The following is a 6,390-nucleotide window of genomic DNA, read 5'->3' on the forward strand; positions in this document are numbered from 1 at the left end:
GTTGACGAGGAGACACTAAGACAGTGTACTAAATACGTATACTATAATAATTTTAAAAAGTAATAGACAAACATTGTATGCAACGAGAACGCTGTACAAAATTGTATAATATTCTTCACATTACTTATTATAATTACTTTACCTATTATAATAAATATATTATATAAATGATTCTTCCAGCTAAAACGTATTTTCTGTCGTTAAAAATTAATTATACACCCCATCAAAATAAACATTACTAACGCACGTGCATAGGTGTGTACGGTGAGTATGTGTGTTTCATTGTTATACGATGTGACCCCAAGGCTGTAACACCAAGGAAAAGTTTAGTGGCTGCGGTTCACAAACGACACTTCAAAATTATTTTTTGACATTAAATTATGAATATAAATTTTAATTGTATACATAATAATTTAAAATTCACGTACCAGACACAATTATTAAATGAATCCATACCATTGATTGTAAACGCTAAAAGTTATAACTTAGTTATTTAAATCGTGACTATACGTCCTACGTATGCATTATGTAATTTTACGTTTGAATTAATTTATATTATTACAGCATTATCGCTTAAAATATTCGAATACAATGATGTTATGTGCTACTGTACGAGATAAATAATACTTATAATTTATAAATTATTGTCAACAAATCTGTGATGAGGAGAATTGCAGTTTATTGCGTCGGCCGTTAGCTATTATTCATGCCTAATGCCTATATATTATATATTATATATGTGATTGTGTATACATAATTTACAAATCATGTGAGTAATATAAACTATGATCATATTGGTCGAAAGAGTGAATCATCAATATACTTATCATACGTTTATAAGAAAATAACACGCATTATTCTACGATGGAATACAAATTATAAGCTAGGCACGCGTCTTATAGTTTTAGCACAAAATGTGATGTTATATTATAATATTAGTAATATATGTATAATGTATATCATACCAACCTAGAGCCGACGTTGTGCAGCTACATAAGAAAAAATATGCGTAAATCGTGCCATATATATATAATTTTAATATATTATAATATGTATTGTTGAAAGGCTTGTATCGTGAGGAACGCGAGGACGTATATAGATAATACCTATATTATATTATGGTCTTCGTCATAATATATTAGAATTAGGTATACCTCTTCCGATTATTATTAGAAATCCCTTTCGGACCGATTTACCGTTTTAAAACGGTGAAACAGTCGCGTCCATTTGTATCTATATATACCTACCTATATGTATATCTAACAAACCTGCAGCGGTGGCGACGAGCACGGAGCTGCAGGTAATACGAAACCTATTGAACGGCGCTCGTTCGCGGACGAAGAGGCAACAGTGACGCTGCACAGTGATGGGGGTAAGGGAAGGTGTACGTATACGATGGAAAGAGATGGATAATATAAGATAATTTTGTATACGCATTGAACGAGCTATGGAGGCAAAAAATAAAAAATAAAATACAGAGATTTGAAACGCACGATAACTACGGTGGGCATATACACGTTGGCGTTCGTAAATGGACGCACTCGCGAGAGGGTGTGTGTGTGTGTGTGTGTGTGTGTGTGTAATAATAATAGGCATAGGTGCTTACGCGCGGTCGTGACAGCCGCAATTAAAACCAACACAAATCACTATAGCACATAGCCACCACCGTGCACACACACACACTCACATAATATACGTAATAATAATAATATTACAATGCCACTATAATACTAATGCCACGTACATAAAATATATAGTTAGTATAATATAAAAATATGTACTCACACACAAACACACACGCACGCACCTATATTTAATAACTGGGCCAAAGGTCAATAACGCAATATCATTAAGTACCGTCGAACGGCTATACAATATATTATTTTTTAACCCTATTCGTACGAACCGTAGAAAAAAAAATAAACGTATAGGTACATAATATACATATAGGTACCAGTCTATATCTCACATCACATATAATATTACTATCTGATTTTAATACACGACGGCGCATTTCATGGGGCCGGGCAAGTGGAAAATTGGTTCAACGTGGTCGCAGTTTAATTTTTTTTTTCTTTTCTTATCCACGGTAACTGCCGGTATTACGCGTGTATAATGGCAACAGTTTACGCTGCACTTCGACACTGCACGCTCTTGCTCTATATACATCTGTGTGCGAAATGCGCTCGCGGGTACATATACATAATATTATATAAGTATGAAATATTATTTTGATAGAAGTTTTCTCGCAACAAGCTGAAACTACGAGAACCGACCGCCGTTCAAACGTCCACGTCGAGTTACCCCATATTATAAAATCGTAGGTATAGTGATTTGAACCAACGTCTACCACGCAGTACATACTACGCACATAATCGGCGCCATGTAGTGATAATATCATTGTTATTATATACATTAAACGACCGATTTATAACGTATACAATGACATGCATTCGGTAGGTAACTTTCAAATCTGAAATCTGTATGTTGTAAGTTGTAGATACACCTAACAATATATTGTTTCAATCCATTTTCTCTGCGATGTTAATTGTTTTAAGTCCCTAGGTACAACTGCTGCAGTTGTCGTTCTGGCGTGCGCAGTTGGACTGAAAATCAAACAATTTCTATTAGACGTTCACGTTTGAAATGCAAATGCACCAACTACGCGATACGTCCAAATATTAAATTGACGGTTTCGACCTCTGAAGCTGCATCGCCCGCGGTTAAAAATTTGATCGCTTTCAAAGATATTCCCTACTTACCTAAGGCGGTGTCTGCAGAGACATGCTGAGTACACATACACATTTTGAGTTTTGATTTCGTGGAAAAAATAAAGTATTTCTGCCTAGATTGTTAAAATAAATGATCATGCCAACCCGACTGGCGACAGTCTCTTGTAGTGAAACGGTTCAAGTGTAACATACACATACACACACACACACACACACAAGTGCACTATATATATATGTACAAAGGTAGTGTCGTATTGTTTTTATCAAACGGGCCGAAAACTGTGAGATTGCTACGCTTTTTCCGGTCCGATCCCGACGAGCGCTCATATATTATTATGATAATGTGATATAATATTACTCGCCGTATACCCATTATGCATCTACATTGACACATTGTTTGTAATACTACGCATAATATATTATTATTATTATTTCATATTTGTAATACACCCTGCGGCGCGCACCTAAGACGTTTTTGATTTCCACTTGGCCCATTCGCGTTCAAATAGGTACTCTTACAATAACATGCAAAATACTCATAAGTTCGTAACGACAATGCTATGACGATGACGATAATAATAGTCAGACCCCGATGACGATGATAAAGTGAATAATAACAATAATAAAAAAATCACATCGCGTAAACGGTCGGGCGCGCGCGCGTCTATTCGAGTTTAACAAGCCGAAATGTTTTTAACGAGCCTTGACCGCGGTCGCACTTAAATCCCGAGGACAGCCTTTTCAAAACTTATTACATATTATTTTATTACATTTTGATAATAATATAAGCAGTGAAAAATAAAACGGCGTGAAGAACTCTATATTATAATATACGCATATTCCGAGGGGAACACATGTGCACCGTTCTCTTTCACACGCTCGTATCGTGTGTCATCGACCGAATAACTAATAAAATTGCACGATAATTATTCGCGAATGAGCCATGTGCCCGAGTGCTCTTATAATGGGAGTTACATTATAGAGGTCCAATAAGTGAGTTTGGAGGCATTAGAGCATCTATAATAATATTAGGGATACTATTATTGTTATTGTTATTGTTATTTTTGTTATTACCATTACCGTGTTCGATTCGATCGTACATATTTTATACGGTCAAAAAATTCCACAACAATTTATTGGTATTTTAATGTCATGGTGAAATAATGAAGTTACGGACAAAAACAACCAACCGAATAACATAAAAGTAAAAGAAAAGGCGTATCGTGTCGTTCCATCACCAATAACTTTAAGCATCTGAAAAACCAATCGTTTCGATAAAATTGTGAAATTTTAAATGTTATATCTTGTTATATCTGCTCTATACGTAAGTACAACTATCGATAGTCGATCGACTACTTAATATTGCGCATTTTTTTATTCCATAGTGCTGCGCGACTACAATATTAACTATCGATTACGAAATATATTATAATACATAACACTATAACAGGATATCTATATAATATTAACCACATCTTTATAAACAAAAATATCAATTCGTGGTCGAGATGGCCCGGACCGGTAATTAAAACTAAAATAACAATAATAATACAACAGGCGCAGGCGTATCTTATTATAATATAATATATTATATAGGTACCTATCTGTAATATACATAATTATAGTGTTGGTACACTGCTGTATAATATCATTCAATTTAAGCTATTTATATAGGTAAATTATTTTCCATTATTTTCACGTTTTCGTGATCATTTATGTGATATATTGATGGAATGACGATTTTATATTCACGGAGGCTAAAATATTTACGTCCCATAAAATGGAAAGAGATGGGCGGTGACGTATTTAGGGGGGGGGGGCTAGAGGGGCGATCGCCCCGGGTGGCATTTTTATAGGGGCGGCATTAGATTTTCATATAACCCATCTTCTGTTAATGAAAATAATATAAATTAGTTTTTTTTTTTTATCAATAGGTAATATGTTAATTAAAAAATAATAATTTTATCAATAATATGGCAACACTGTTTATACAGTTATCACTTATTAGTGACTTATCAAGTATAGAAAACATTAAAACAATTAATTTTGAATTTGTATACGACATTGTCGATATTACAAAATATGTACCTATCTACCACACGTCCACTATCCACATCCACTCGTTATTCGTTATATTTTATAATAAAAACGTCCACTAACAAAGGTAAGAATGTAAAATTAAATACGTAATTTTAGGGATTAACTTATTAATATTTGCGTATTGCTTTTTCAAACGAATGTATACACTTTCGTAGCTATTTACCTTACCTAAGGAACAATTACCTAAATCAATTATAGATATGTGTGTAACACTTAAAAATGAAGGATTTGAAGACATATACCCGTACGTAAATATTGCTCTAAGAATGTATCTATGTTGTCCTGTGTCTAACTGCTCTTCAGAGCGATCGTTTAGTGCACTAAAACGAATTAAAAGTTATTTGCGGTCTAGGATGACTGATGAACGACCAAACAGTATTGCCATATTAAACATCGAATCAGATATTACAAAAGGTTTAGACTATGATGATATAATCAATGAGTTTAGTTCCTTTAAAGCTCAAAAAAAAAATATGTGAATTTTAAATATTTATTGTTTTGTAATTATAGTTGATAATAACTAAACCTATTTTATATTAAATATTTAAATGTGATTAATTTATAAAGATAACATAATGTTTAAAGTTTGAAATCTGCTTTTTTTTTCTAACTTTTGTTCTAAAAACGATAACGATAACGGGTTGTTACCGGAAAGTAAGCTCCAACGCGCTCGGTAGGTTGAAAAAGTCAAAACAAATTTTGTGGGGGGGCGGAAAAACATTGGCACCCAGGTGCCAAATTTCTGAATACGTCTCTGGAGATGGGTCAGTGGTAATTCCAAGAGTGGCATTAAAAATAATATATTCAGTAAATATATTATAAAATATAAATGTAAATAATATATATATATTATATTTTTTTTTTTTTTTTTTTTTATTAATTATAACGCGGCAACTTAGGCCATTGGGAGGAGGGGTGGAACAGTAGGTTTTTTGACGGTAGGGGTGTGTTACACGTGGGTGTATTTTGGCAGAATTTTTGAATGGGGCACCCGTAGGTATCTGCCATGCCCCGGAGTGGGGGATGGCAGCACTTGTTCTCCGGACACCGTGACTTGCCCAGAGAAAAATGCCACCCAGTGACCGGGGATCGAACCCGTGACTGCGAGCACCGCAGCCGATGCGTTGACCGCTCGGCCACCTCGTCCCCCATATATTATATTATTTATAATATACTGCAGACTTCCACTATAACCTTTTTGTCTGAAAGTAGGTTTTCTGAAATCTTATAGGAAAACCATACAAGCCAAAGAATTTTCGGTAACTTAAAGGTGGCTGGAGCGTGATTCATTTTTGGTCGAAAACATAGCTCACGACTTCAATCACTACGCCCAATATAATGTTCCGATATTAATTTTGAAAGCAAATTTGAATTTGTCACTAAATTATCTATGCTTTGACAATTTCATTTTTCTGATTTTAATTTTTTTTACTTAGAAATTCACTAATAAAAAGAGTAAAAATAAATCATATTCATAATTCAAATTTAAATACATTGAAATAGAATATGAAAAATGTACGACAGTTAAAGCATAGTAAATTTAGAGGAGAATTTAAAT

This window comes from Acyrthosiphon pisum, chromosome A1 (assembly GCF_005508785.2).
Source record: "Acyrthosiphon pisum isolate AL4f chromosome A1, pea_aphid_22Mar2018_4r6ur, whole genome shotgun sequence".
Lineage (NCBI taxonomy): Eukaryota > Metazoa > Arthropoda > Insecta > Hemiptera > Aphididae > Acyrthosiphon > Acyrthosiphon pisum.